Source organism: Pholcus phalangioides, unplaced genomic scaffold (assembly GCF_987345545.1).
Source record: "Pholcus phalangioides strain wild (caught in Gottingen) unplaced genomic scaffold, Ppha-v1.0 ptg000003l_1, whole genome shotgun sequence".
In the NCBI taxonomy this organism is placed as follows: Eukaryota; Metazoa; Arthropoda; class Arachnida; order Araneae; family Pholcidae; genus Pholcus; species Pholcus phalangioides.
Window position 1 is genome coordinate 10,016,084 of NW_028301596.1, and position 15,374 is coordinate 10,031,457.

The window sequence follows — 15,374 nt, forward strand, 5'->3', positions numbered from 1 at the left end:
CCTAAATTCATTTAATTATGTATAGTTTAAGGAGTCTCATACTTTTTAACATGGTGAAAAGCTATACTCTAATAGAAATATCATTAAAAATACTATTTAACCGTTGATTTATTTCAAATATTTTTACACATATTCTTGATTATATATGCTATGCTATGTTGATATAAAATTTTACATATCTCTGATATTTAAATTTTTTTGTAAATTTGAAAAAAAATAATGCATTTAAAAAACAAAAATTTTTAATTAAAAAAAAATTTTACACTTTAAATTCAATTTCAAACGAAATTGAGTCAATGGAATCTCAATCTTTTGATTCGGTTTTCGATTGACAAACTGAACAGTGTTTCTTGTATACTTTGAATCAATTTTTATTCAATTACATTGATGCCGAGGTTATTTATCATGCACGCAAGCTGTATGAAATGCATTTTTTTGAACTTTACAAAAAATTAAACATCCAAGATATGTAAAACTTCATACCAGTATAGGATAGCACATAAAATCAGAAACATGTGTGAAAAATTTGAAATAAATCAGTGATTAAACAGTATTTTTTTTATGTTATTTCTATTAGATCATAGTTTTTCACAATGTTATAAAGGAATGGGGTCCCTTAAGAGAAAGACATCAACAAAATTATATTGTTATAGTATTGTAAATTCCAATTTGTTTTTTGTTTTGTTTAAAATATTTTTACATTCATGTACAAAATATATACGTCATTAAATGTAATGGGGAATAGCAGGTGAAGTGAATTTTTTTGCATAAAACATACTAAACGAGCTAGTAATTCCAAATAATTATGAACAACTGTATAATTCGATGTTCCAAAATTTATAACAATTTGTATGATTCGAGGAAACTACATTATTTTTGGATACTTCTGTTCATCTGAATTCTAGTACGATTAAACGTCACATATAATCGACATGTTTCGTGTAAACGATTCCCAATCATAAATAAGACTTTTTGAATGAAAGTATTGAGATGATTATATTTAAAAGTAAAAAATCGGTAATGAGAGAATATCGGTACTTACGGTAACCCTTAAATCCGGTGATGGATAAATGGACGAAAGGCAACCATCATAACTTCAGGCAAGACAACGATACAATACGATGATAATAAGAATAATAATCGTGATAGTACACCTCGTAACGCGACCCTTCACAGCACATTGCGAAAGGTTTTATTATTTTTTTTTAAATTCAAAAATCCAGAGATTGTGACAGCTGAAAAGTCCTTAACGTATTCTTCATCGCAAAATCATCTGAGCGGTGCCTCACCGGCGGCAATCTCCATTTATGTGGACCCATTATGTAATATTACTCGCATCTATCCATTGACATAACGTTCTTTCTTGAGCTTCCACAGGAAAAATAAAAATAAAAACAACAACAAAAACAAATATTTTCAAAATAGATTATAATATATTGTTAACGACGAAAACTTAAATCTCTTCTACGAGACGTGGCATGACTTGAAGCTACAAATTCCAACATTAAATGCAGTCTCTTCATCATCATCTCCTTCCTATACAAATGGCAGAACTGTTTGATGGTGGATGGATGTGTGAAATATTGCGGGAAAAAAAAAGCGTTTTTCGTCTTCTTCAAATATATTACATATAGTAAGTAGTAGTAGAGAACAAGGATGGCGTTAATATATGTTTATATATAAGTATGTATATATGGCAATGTGAGATTTTTCTTTTTCTAAAAAGCGAGGCGGCAGGAATGTAAAAATCTTATTAGGTGCTCTTATTAACTTGGACGATTTGAAAGCTGAGACGGAGATAATTATTATCCGGAAATGAAACGAGATTATCGGCGATGTATTAGTTAATGTAATAGCGAAAACCTGTAATCCTTCAGATGAGATTCTTCAATGATGAGAAATGTAACCAACAACTATGTAAGTAGAGTAAAAGTCTGCTAAAATTCTTTTTTTTGGCAGGTTTGCGATGATTCTTCTTCTTCTTCTTCTTCTCCGGCTAAGTATATTTACACACGGTACGTATTCGTAAGCAGTGCAGAGAAAACAACTAATCTGATATCTACATTATTATCTTCGTTGCTAATCCTGAGCTTGGAACCTTTTGGAAAATTTCCACGAAATTTTTCTTTTTTCCCAAAAAAAAGGAAACAAAAAAAGAGAGGATGGATTGCGTATTTAAGTCCACTATATAGGATATTCCTTTGCTGAAGTTCTGTATGGAAACACCACAGCAGCAGCAGCAGTAGTATCAGTGGTATATCAGTGCGTCGTGTCCCTCTTTTCTTCTTCTTCTTCCAAATTACAGCACAAGTATCCCATTTATTTTCTTCTGTTATTGCTTCTTCTTCTCTGGAACTGAAGTATCACAATATTCTTTTCCCCTAATTATATATTGTTTAAGTAATTCCAGGGTTCCGTAATTTTTGGTGATTCCTCTCTCTCTCTCTCTATCTCTTTCTCCTGATGTTGTATTGTTTGGATATTTATTATTATTATTGTTTTTTTTTTATTGTAGGGGGACCCCCCTTCACAGGGTATTTACGGGCCGCGACCAGCCAAGAGCTTGCCGCCCCGCGCGCACTGCAGACTTTTCCCGTGTAGATGTAGAATTCGAGAGTAGAGAGAGAGTCTGTGTAGTAGAGAGCGCCAGAGAGTGAGAGAAACCAACACAACTATCCCTCTGCCGACGGAATATTGATCCGAAACGGAAAATCCATTGCAGGTTCCACCACGGCAGCAGTCGCCCGTTTTGGGATAGCTTTGGTCCTCCTCAAAGAGTGGGACACATCGTACCCGAACAGTTTATACACACTCATGCAAGAAAGTCCCGTATAATTCATACACGTATTCAAATAAAATTTTTCATTTTTCTTTACTGGCCAATCCTGCACGTTGTGCATTTGGAATAATTTTTTTAAATCATTGTGAGATAATTAAAAAAAAAAATTATATGTGTACATATATAACATGCATAACTTAATAATAATAATAATTATTATTATTTTTAATGTCCAGAATTAGGAGTCACAGCGAATCAAGTTAACGGATTGGACAGCGCCAGTGAACTAAGGCATTTTTATGTGGTAGGCGTAGATTCGTGTAGTTCGCGGACAGTTATTCCATTGGTCACTATGGTTACTCTGCTCATAACACACACGTTTAAGATATGGTCAGCACGTTATTACTGAGACACACACACACACACACACACATTGCATACACGGAAAAATATATTGTATATTTTTTGTACATTATATGGAAAAAAAAATATATAATGTAACTTTTAGAGATACGAGATTTTAATTGCTGATTATTACCGGCCATTGTTTGTTCATGCATGAGTTTCCGATGATCCCTGTCTTTCAATGTGTTGGATGGTTTTGTGATGGACGAATGAGAGGTTTGGCCTAGCAGTCCTTTTCGGGTTTTTTTTTCGTTCTTAAACACATTTGGCAACGTTGTTGCTATGTGTTATGTGTATGTGTGTGTGTTGAGGGGTCACTCTCTATTCTTTCCATTTTATTATTCCCTGGTTGTAATTGTGTATCGTTTTACAAGGGTGTGGTACAGAAACCCTTTTATTATTATTTTTTTCTCTCTCTCTTCAGTTCACCTTTGGTTGATGTTATTTCGCTGGAATTGCTAGTTGGATTGGGTCGAATAAATCTCATGAAGTTGTCACTTTCTAATATCTTACATGAAGCTTATACTTTTATTTTTCCTGCACCGTGGGTGACCTACGTAATCGGTTTTGGTTTATAGGAATTTTTTTACTTTAAACTATCCGTCAAAAAAGCGTTTTGATATTGCAGTCGATATTGTCAAAACGAGTTCTTTTCTCGAGAATACAGTAAGTGGTTTCATCTGTAGGCATCCGTCTTCCCCACGAAAAAGGGACTCTAATTAATGGGAGATAAAAGATGGAACTCATTTTTTACATTTTTTTCTGTTGAAAATTTTTTAGATACTCATTTATGTAGCATAAAGGGGATCCTGCCACGTATTGGACTGAAGAGAAGGGCAGTATAACATATTTTTCTCATAGTTCTTAGCTCTTCCCTGAAATTTGCTTTTATTTTGATCGCCGAATTTATAGAATATTTGACATCTCTATATGTTTAGAAAACTTGGCGTACATATTTTTATAGGTATTTTCTGCACACTTTTCAACAGCCGCCTCGTTGGGCAGCTGTGGTACGCCTTCTGTTGCCATTTGTTGTTGGCCCTCGAATTTGTGTAATTATAAAATTAAATGCCTGTGATTTCAGTGGAGCAATAGGATCCTTGCAAAATCCTGGCTTCCGAACTCTGCCAGAGAGACAAACACAATGTAGCGGCTTGTTATAAGTCCCGATCTCTCTACAAGTCTGTTTCTACAATATTTGTGTATCTTGAGTACCTCTTCCAATAAAGATAATCATATCAAATACAACGAGGGAATGGCAAATCCCAGGCGCAAAACCACCTTGGCGACTAGAAAATGGGTATCGGCATGTTAAATTTTCTACATGGGATTGCTGAATTGGAGTATATTTATATATATAAGCCAGGGTTGGAAGGTTTTTGACACATGACAGTTTAAACTGTCACGTCAAAACCCTTCCGTCAAAAATCTTTGTCAAAAACAGTCAAAAACTTCAAATATTGCTTTTCAATAGAAAAATTCCCATTGGAAATGCACACGTTTATTGCACGTAATGTTTAAAGTGACTATGTTATACAAAGAATAAATATTTAATATGATTCTAAAATAATTTTCTACTCTCTACAGAATCATTTTGGACAAAATATATATGGTTTTTATCTTATAAAATATACAATTTGAATAAAACGTAGCATAAACACTGGAAGGAAACCTATGGAATGATTTGACACTCTCTGATTCAAGATGATTCTTGACCTTCCAAAATTTCTTCAACTGCTTATATATGTGTGTGCATTGATATAAACCATCTGCTGTACTCTGTTTACAACAGATAAGTGTTTAAAAAAGTTTATTACATCATATATGTAATGGTGATTTCTGTTATTATTAAATTATCTAGATAATCACTGAGAGATACTCTTATTGTGCATGACATTGAAATATATCTAGCGATCAAAATACTAAATTGTAGAACTAAAATGTCATTTAATTTGGCAATGCTAGCTTGTACATGATGCTTAAGAAACTCCTGTAACTTATCCTTAGTCAAACTTAGTTACTCTTACTTCTGCACTATGATATGGTATATTTACTAGCGTTTATAATGCAGTGGTTTTCCAATTGAAACTGTATTTAATTTTAAATGTGCAAAACAAATGCTTTGGGTATCAAGTCCTGTTGGCTCTGCTTTGGTTGAAAATACTCTTTAAAACTCTGTGAATTTATACACCCCGAGCTCTAAGAAATTTTTAGGTGAAAATAAATGAGTTTAATTAGTGTATTAACAGATTCTGTGTGAGAATTTTTACATGGAGTAAAATTTTGGGCGGATCAGAAAATTTAAAATATAAAAATAGATTCTCAGTAATTATAATTCCGAATATAAAATCCTTTAATCTACATAAAAGTGTTTTTTTTATTTAGCATATCTATCAGGTTAAGAAACTATTTGACAACATTGACAATAAGTTTTTTAGTGTTTTAATATTGATTTATAGTTTCTGAAGTCTAAAACCTAACTCTGTGATGCCCCTATCATACATATTTTGAATAAGCAGCTCTATTCCACTAAGCAAATTGAACACAGGTAATCAGTAGCTTATAAAATGAACCACAAAACTATATTTTATATGTTCTAGACTCTTATGTTGAAAAATTCAAAATTGCAAATTATGATTAATATTTTGTTCTAATTATTGTAATAAATTAGTGTTTAAAAATAAACATTGTAAAATACAAAATTAAGTTTTTTATCATTTTATATACCTATTGTGATCAAATATTATCGAAAAGGATTGATTGAGGTTTTTCATGGTTTTCGCTATTTTTTGACGTCAAAAACCCAACTCTGATATAAGCATAACATAAAATTTTCCAATTTTATTGCAGAGTATCTTTCAACAAGAAGTGGGGGTCATTGTCTCGAAAAACATTATCATGACTATTTCTCATAAGGAAAAATCATGCTTATTTACAAAGAAATTTCACTGGTGCCTAGATATTTTCAATTTGTCAAGCGTTGAGTTCGAAATCAAGAGCAATTTATTCAAATATCCTTCCAATACTTGAAAGATCATGAATCATAAGCGCCGGAACGTAGGGGCTGAGCTCATTTGAGCTTCCTCCCCCAGTAAATTTTGTGTCCCGTATTTAAGGATTTCAGCACCCACCAATGTTTTCTTCATGATGAAGCCTCTGCCATGAATAATAAACTCAGCGATGCTCGGGAAAGATCCCTGCAACCGCAAAACGCTGGTCTACAGAAGATGGGATTTCGTGTGGTTTCACGATTTCCCGTCAAGATTTCTCATCAGTTTCTTCTATGGAAATCATAGCCCCTTGTGGCAGACCCTCAACATTCCAGAAAACTGGTAGGTGCCGCTAAATCGGGTAACAGATAAACAAATACCCCGCTTACACGAATAAAATCTTCTGGTGCTCACATTCGTCCCGTAAAGGCAATGTTCAAATTCCTAGCTCATTAGAATAGTTTTGGCAACTTTTTCCCGGGTAGTGCAATAAAAGGCATTGATCACTAAGTAAAGTAATGATGCGTTCGGAAGATCAACGAAAAAAAGAGAGAGAATATTTGAGTTTTTGCGAAAAAGTTTAGAATGCAATACGAAATAGAAAAGCTCAAACTGGAAATCGCATAAGTGATACAAAAATTTTTCAAACGCAACCATTGAATATTTAACAGAAATGATTATAAATTTGAAGAATGGAAACTCGTACAGAAAAGATCTAATTGCGACAATGTCGAACTTAGAAACGAAACTATACTGAAATGGTACCATGCTCAAATAACAAGTTTGAGAGAATCAGAAAGATTATTTTTTCTGCTTCAGAAGGAACGTTGTATAGAGGAACAATAGAAAAACAGAAGGAACAATTAAGTTATATGTTCTGAGATTCATATTCTGTGTGTGGATGGATTCCGAAACCTTCAATGCCCAGTGAGTATAATCCGGTGGGCTTTTCAATAGCGACGGAGCTGATCTGAATTATAGACATGCAACGAATATGACTAATGCTCGAGAAAAAAAATATTAGATTGAAAAATAAAAGAAAACTTTACTAACTTTAGCCATGAATAAAACGAGTGAAAGAAAGCTCAAACCTCTCATTGTTTGGAGCATAATGCCCAGGCCCGAGAAATATATCAAATTATCTCATTTCGTGCATTCATTTCTAACAACTCTTTTATGACAAAATTCTCAAAAACTGGCTCGTGAAACTAGATCTTCAGAAAATGAAGTTAAAAAATGTCTTCTTTCTTGAGCAAATTTGAGGAGATATTATCATTTTCGATATGATTTGCATTTTATAGAACTTCGATTTATTCCAGGAGCCATTTTTTTACGATTAATTTTCTTTTTTTGATAAAGTCTCTAAATAAATTTTTCAATTCATTCAATTTTTAGTTAGCTTTTGATATACTGATAGTGTGACATCAGTGATTAAGGTGCTTCCCACGTAGCCGAATATTACGCTTAAGTGAATGTTATGTGCCTTATTGTTGATATTGGGTTACGTAATGCCGAATGTATATTCATTCAACATTAAAACGGGAGTTGAAAGATATAGATAGCAGCACACTCATTTAGCAAAATCAGAGTGAAGGGTAAGCTGCTAAAATATTATCCATTTTTTCGGGTTGAAACGGTGAATGGGGTACATCGAGTCTGTGCACATATCTATACAATTGATTCTGCGGGGAAAAAAATGCTATAACTTCAGATCCGTATAAAATTCAGTGTTTATTATATAGAGTGACTCTAAATTCATGGGATAAACTTTATGAGGAGATATAAGACTTATATACAAGCATTTTTGGTCATAGAATTGCTGTCGAATCGCAGTAGCAAAGGCGGTAGAAGGTGGTTTCATGCGCAAAACAATGATCAGGCGGTATAATGACTTGTGATAGAAATCGCTTTGCTCAGGTTGCGCCATCAGAAGGCCTACCACATTACAATACCCTGCATTCTCAAATGGTTGATGACACTTATTGCATCAAATCCGTCAGAAAAATATGATATTTGCTTTTAGAGAAGTGTTGTTGTGCACTCTCCAAAAAACCACCTTCTACCGCCTTTGCTATTGCGATTCGAAAGCACATTCTATGATCGAAAATGCTTGTATAGGTGTCTTATTTTCACCCCTTAAAGTTTGCCCCATTAATTTAGAATCATCATGCATATTTTTAATCAATGAATATTTTCTCGTTGAACACTGAATGTGAATTTGTGATGAAACATAAAGCAATAACTTCATTTTATATCACCTTTAAAACTTTTTTAAGAGAAAAGGAAAATTGTGTTGGAATTAAATATCATGTAATATAAGAGAGAGAATAATGTAATATGACGGAAGTAGATGCAAATATTTGAGAGAATTAGATTTGTGTTTCTCCCTGGAGATCGATCGGCACAGCTTTATTGCATCAAGTGTGTATATTCAATTCTGTGTTTTCTGGATTTGTTTACTTTTACCATAGTTACGCTATTTTTTTTTCCGTACCTCGTACCAAAAGAAAAATAAAATAAATAAAAGAACGATAAACATAGACAACGGTCACGATTGTGACACGTAGCCAAATACATATGGACGATTCGGCCAGTCACCAAACGCATAATAATTAAACATTTCGATTAGATAGAATCTTTACGTACTTATCGACATTAGTGACGTATTCAAATTAACGAACAGGTCTACGATTCTACGATTTTCTTTTGCATTATATGAGAGATTACTGAGAAATAACGCCAACACTATGGCGTATAAAATACATATTAGCGAGTATATTCATGTACTAAAACTATAATTGGTATTTGGGTATTTTACAGTCAAAATTCAATTTGTTCACCAGATTGTGATTCTACGGAGAAGAAAACAGGTGAGAGAGACCAAGTTAGAGTATATTCATTTTAGAACCGCCATCTTGGGTTCATTTCCTGAATACAGTCGGCCTCGCTTAATAGGATACCGGATAAAGGATAAAATCTTGATCCGGCATCAGAATTTCTCCCATAGAGACAATGTTAAAGTTCCCCGCTTTATATGATAATTTCAGTGACTTCTCCCCACTTAATCGAATATTACGCTTCACACGTCAACTGTTATTACATACCAACCACTGTATACACATAATGTTTCTATTCAATAATATAAATACAGTAAGATAAATACATTCGAGAATAGGTACTGGCCCTCAAGTATTGTCTTCAATATGTACATTTAATTATTTTGCTCAACAGAGTACAAAGAAATGTAATAGTCTTAAGTATTGTGTAATTAAATATAATTTTCATTTATTTTTTTTAGTCTAATTTATTCGAGAAACTTTATTAACATTGATCTTTCATCAGTTTTCAATATATAAACTATACTAATGTTGCAAAATGACAATCGAAATGTTCCCCGCTTCACTGAATATTGTGTGCTATAATCGTTTATCGCTGATATTCGACCAAGCGGGGCCGACTGTATTTCACGTAAAAGACAATTCACGTGACTGTTGTTCTAGCTAAGAAAATTGGAATTTCCATTAAGTCATTTTTTTTTGTCATTATTACTGGGTGCACATTTATGGTGTGAGATCGGAGGTGGATGGATACGTTTCATTACGGTCATGTTAGTTCGTCAGAAGTGCCAAGTTTTTGCATCATGACATGCCACAAATAAAACAAAAGCCACCGTAAGCCGAATGAAGATGCATTTTCTGGCAACAAAAGATGTCATGCATGAAAAAAGCCTCAAAGGACGCATGCCATGCCATTGCTTCCTGATAATTTATTTTGCTAATCATCCTTGAATCCATGGAATAACAACTCGGCATAATACCGTTCTAACCGACAAACAAACAATAAACCTTCCCCACGGGTTGTTTGCTTTCTGTCCCAGCACATTAGGAAATTGTGGTAATGAGTTGATAGTGGGGCCTCTTCCCCCTTTCTAAGTTCAGTATAAATATATATTCATGCTAAAACACAAGATCGAATCGCCAACAGCAGAATAAAATGAAATATTGAAGTAAGAAATGAAGTTTACTTTTCTACTTTTATTGTGAAAAAAATAATAATTTGGAAGATCGTGTTTGACACTGTTGATCCACCGCCATATAATTAATATACCCGTCAGGACCGAATTTGGCGTAAAATCCGACCGGTCGCAGTGATATTTGAGTCAATTATCGAAAAGCAACCTTTACTCAAATACAGATGGCGGAACTCAAAATTCATTCACATTATTAGATGTGCACTCATTACTGTTGCACACACACCCACACATGAACACTTCCGGTACAATTCATTTCGGGAATATATTGCCATGCCGATAGGCCAGAGTTGTGCTCGGTTTGAAAGAAAGAAGAAAAGACAAACGTTATAACAAAATTTCGTTATAACGAAGTGATTTATCCACTCTCTTGGAGTCCGTTATAACGGGATTCGACTGTATTACAAATTCAAATAAGTATCGTTGAAAAAACGGGACAAATGTATAAAACAAATCGGAAGCACGAAAACTTCATGAATGTCCCGTAATACGGGACACAAGTGGTTCGTAAAATTGTTTCAGACATTTGTATGGTCCTTGTTTTCAGAAAGATGGAGAAATACTGACCTAGAGTAATCAAGTTAAGGAGAAAAAAAATGTTTAATCTCCGTTTGACATGATATAGTTCTGAAAACTATTTTTACAAGGCTGACACGACCATTTTCTAATAATTCAGATGCGATGCCATTTCCCTTCGATTCATGAGCATTCGCTCTCAGGATCGACAAATGATTCACTGCTGGCTTATGATTTTTTCATACACAACATGTACACTTCATTACAAATTGATATGGTCATTTCTTAGATTATCGGATCATGTTAAAAAATTATATTTTACAATTTAGAAAAACAATTGACGGACCTGAAGACAATGCAAGAGTCAGTAATTAGATTTGAGAATAAATTTATTGAAGTGTTATGGACCTTCCAGCGAGCTTACCAGATTTGGATCTCACATAGAAACGTCTGGAAAACTGGCAATATGAAAAAAAGGTTAAAAGGTATGTAAATCGATTCATTTGCATTGAAAAATCTTACAGACAAATTGACTGACCGAGTTTTCCGATATGTGCAACAAAGAAAGGCTCGCTAAAGAGCCATTAATTGTTCTCGTGGTGAATTTTTCAGTGCACCCATCTATTTTTCGATGGAGTGTAATGATTGAATATTTTTACCGTTGTAGGTCTGTTGTTCTCTGTGGCGAGACATTTCTAACGGGGAGATCGGCTCGCATTCGCTCCTCGGAGAACCACAGAAAACCATCCAACTTCAGCCGACCACCAACAAGCATTTTTCCGACTATTCTAACAGCCGAAGTTAATTTGCACCGTATTTTCCATTCTATGCACTCCCACGTATTCTGTCACGTGTTTGTGTACAATGTCTCGTCTATGACACTGGCATGGGCCCCTACAAGGGCTGGCCAGCCTTGGAGGCCCGAGACGATTTTCATCTTTTTTTTAATGTTTTTTCACGCTGTAAATACGTATGAGGATCACCACTCGCTTTATCCTAGGGGTCCTGCTCCAGAATGTATGGGCCATGGATACTGGGTAGGGAATTTAAAGTGATACGTTACAATAGACTGTACCCACAAAAGTTGTTTGAGCAATTCGAAAAACTCAAACACCTACATCAAAACCTTCATCAAAAAGACTTCCTCATACTTATTTCCACAAAAGTATATTGTGCTTTCCCAGCAAAGTCTCTATCAAATACCGAATTTTTCTATTTCATTTTTATTTGTCCCTTCTTAGTATATAATTTAGTATTCAATATATATCTATATACCAATGTTCTCTTACACGTGGTTGGTCTAGAAACAAGCAAACAAAAAATAGAGAAGAGAACAGAGCACCCATTATCCGGCCATGATTAAACTCGGAGAGTAGACCCCGTTGGGTGTGGCCGTTTGCTGTGGGATAAGTACCTTCACGTATTCTACGAGAATCGCCAGGTTATTTTGTGAAAAGCTGAAGGTGGTCTGTCTCCTCGCTCGCCTTATAAAACTGTGTACATAGGGAATAGTTTTTTTGCTATCTTTTATCGATTCGAGGGCAAGTGTTGCTTCCAATGGCAAAATAGATTTACCTTTTCTTCCATGGGGGGAAAAAAAAGCGTGAATTATGCAACGGATGCAGCATAGTTCGAATGACTTACGAAAATAGGAGGCAATAAATTATGCCTGTAAAAAATGCGTTTCCGGTATCTTTTATAACCTTTTTTCTCTTCTCCCATTATTTATCCGATAATGAAATGATTTGACTTTGAATGGGAAACAGATTTTTTTTTTTTTACAGTAATTATACGATTTAATTTCAATAGCTATGTAACTGGTTTTACTTTGAAATAAATTTACTCTTAGTCCGGTATTACACTATGAAAATTTGATAAGACTTTTATAAAACTTGAAAAATGCTACCGCTAAGATCATCGGTAGAATTTTCTAGAATGTAACCAATAATCTTATTGGTGGTATTTTTGAAGTTTTATATAAGTACTTTTATCAAACTTTTATAGCGTTACAATAAACACTGAAAAAGTCACCAAAATCGGGGAGAAGTGAATTCAAAGTTAAGCCCCCGTAGCTTTTATTTTCTTTTGTCATTCCTCTCCCCCCCCCCCCCCCCCCCCCATTTCTTCTGAGACCTGATTGTGCTACCTACATAGGCAAGTACTTTCCAGAAAATCAGAACACCCCAGAAATTTACGAGAGCAGTTCATGAAATGCTCAAGCTGAAAAGCCCAAATTAACAGTAAGGTTTTAGTTTGCGTTTTCGTCTCCTAAAAGGTTCTCCTTGAGCATATAGGTGACAAAAAATTTGAATAAAGTAGATTGAATGCATCATGAAATGTCGAATTTCCCTCTTTGTTGCAAAAATGAGAAAACTTCAAAAATTTGAACATCTGACTTAAAAAATATTATTACATGAGCATTTTCATACAAATTTACGTCAACTTGATCGAATGAGTGTTTTATGTCTTTCCTGGTTGTGTATGTGCATCTAGAATAGTTGAATTTTCGCAATAGGGGCAGAAAAAAGGGAAATTTCTGCTCATTGATCATTTTTTTGTCGCACTACGATCATTTTCTGCACACGAAGGCTAATTAGACCGGGACTTACAATTCATTGCCAATTCCGAACGGCAGGCTTTTTTTTTTATAATCACCGAGAGGTTGGTACGCTAACACCTCGATGTGGACATTTCTGCAAGCGCAAAATTTCTCATGTATTTGGTTTGACAGTATAAGAAAACGCTTACTGATATCGTACGAATACATTGCACTGCGACCATCTTTGATTTTGTCCAAGCATTTTATGCATCAATTGATAAGTCTACGGGACAGATCTGGATTGGACCCATAGAATCCCTGGTCAAGGCAAAAGATGACCACAGTACAATGTATTTGTATGATATCAGCACGCGTTTTCCCATACTAGCCAAGCAAATACACGCGTAATTCTGCGTTTGCAGAAATGTTACGTTTTCCTACCCGTAATGCAATGATTGAATTATTATAGATTCACATACATAACCACAGGAAAGACATACGACACTTATTCTATCAAGTTGATGTAAATTTGCATGAAAATATTCATGTAATAATAGCTTTTAATTTAGATGTTCTAATTTTTTGAAACAAAGTGGAAAACGTAATTTGGCATTTTACGACGCATTCAAACTACATTATGCAAATTATTGCTACCCATATACTCAAAAAGAATCTCTTAGAAGATGAAAATGCAAATTATATGCATATATATATATATATATATAGTATATACACAACCGGATTGTTAATTTGGCTTTTCAACTTGAGCATCTCATAAACTGCTCTCACAAATTTCTAGATGTTCTAAATTGTTCAACAGTACCACTCTCCAGTTTAAAATATTAGAGAATAACGTGAAAAATGCATTACATGATTTGCAAATTGATTTTATTTCACCGGAATGAAAATGTCCACAATTTCCAAACTGCGTCGACTGATTCGATATAATTTGCAGAAAAATGTAGTATATAAATAAAATCTGAAACTCTTCACAAATTTGGAAAAAAATCGGCATTTCGGAAAAATCAAAAAATTACAATAATATTTAACGCGATTCAAAAAATTACGATAATGTTACAAAACTTATGAGAAATCACTCAAAAAGAATTCAATCAAATGTTGAATATTTTGTGGTATTATCTCCTTTAGCTCTAATAACCTCTCGTAAACGATTCTACAAAAAAACGATTGCAAAAATCTAGTGGATTTTTGCAATCGTTTTTACTGATCGTGGTCTTCAAACTCATTAAACGTTCATTTTTGTCTTTTGAAGGTGTTTCTGTACGACACCTTACGAATTCTCCATGGGACTCAAATCTGGTGAATTTGATGGCCAAGGAGAGAAGCAATTTCATTTGTTTTTTTTCTTCGAACAAAGCAGTGGCCGATTTCGAAGCGTGAGAAGATGCACATTCTCGTTGGAAGATGAAATCAGCATCCAATAAATTTTCATGGCATCGTGCATTATTCTACAATTTCTCGATATACATCGGAATTTACTCTTCCCATCAAAATACAAATCCTCCCTGGGCCCTCCCTCAGCGCTCATAAAACCCCCATACCATAACGGAAGTAGCAAATCCCACTGACTGCTTAGTGAAAGCTGCATGGTTGAGACGCCTAACACCTTGATCGCCGTGGGACACAAAAAATGACACTATTCATCACTGGAACGAACCCTATTCCAGTCACCCCTTAACTGGTCACACCTGGAGCGGCTTCCACTTGGGCATACCGCATTTATATCCATAATGATGAGTCGTCTCAGTGTGGTGGAGGACGACGCATTGACACCAAGTCTTTTCAACGTTTTATGTATGAACCTAACGATACGAAAGCAGTGAAATCTCACGATGTTTTTTAAGAGTCTGTCCTGCCTCGCAATAGTAATTGGCTTACGGCCACTATTTGCGCGTTTTCAACGAAAATTTCTATCACTTGAATGATGTCTTAAAAGTTTACTCACACTTGTTTGAGAGCACTTTGATTTCTACGCGATCATCTGCTGAGTAAATCCTTGTTTGCGAGATTCACTACCAGAGATTTTAGACCTTCTGTTGAATCCTTCTTTCGACCCATTTTCGACCCCTTTATGTGTCTAACGGCTTCGCGATA

General features: G+C 34.6%; 1 protein-coding gene across 10 annotated transcripts in view; it reads right to left on the minus strand.

Moving 5' to 3' along the window:
* Positions 1-15,374, minus strand: part of LOC149088024 (sodium channel protein para-like) — a 270,116-nt gene that overhangs the window by 165,357 nt on the left and 89,385 nt on the right. For 2 of the 10 annotated variants that reach the window (XM_089243951.1, XM_089243961.1), the window contains exon 1: positions 1,043-2,831. The exons of 7 other annotated variants lie outside the window; for them this stretch is intronic. The gene's annotated coding sequence lies outside the window, so the exon portion shown is untranslated. Of the gene's footprint in view, positions 1-1,042; positions 2,832-15,374 lie in introns of those variants that run through there. One more of the 10 variants, XM_089243882.1, reaches the window with a different exon arrangement.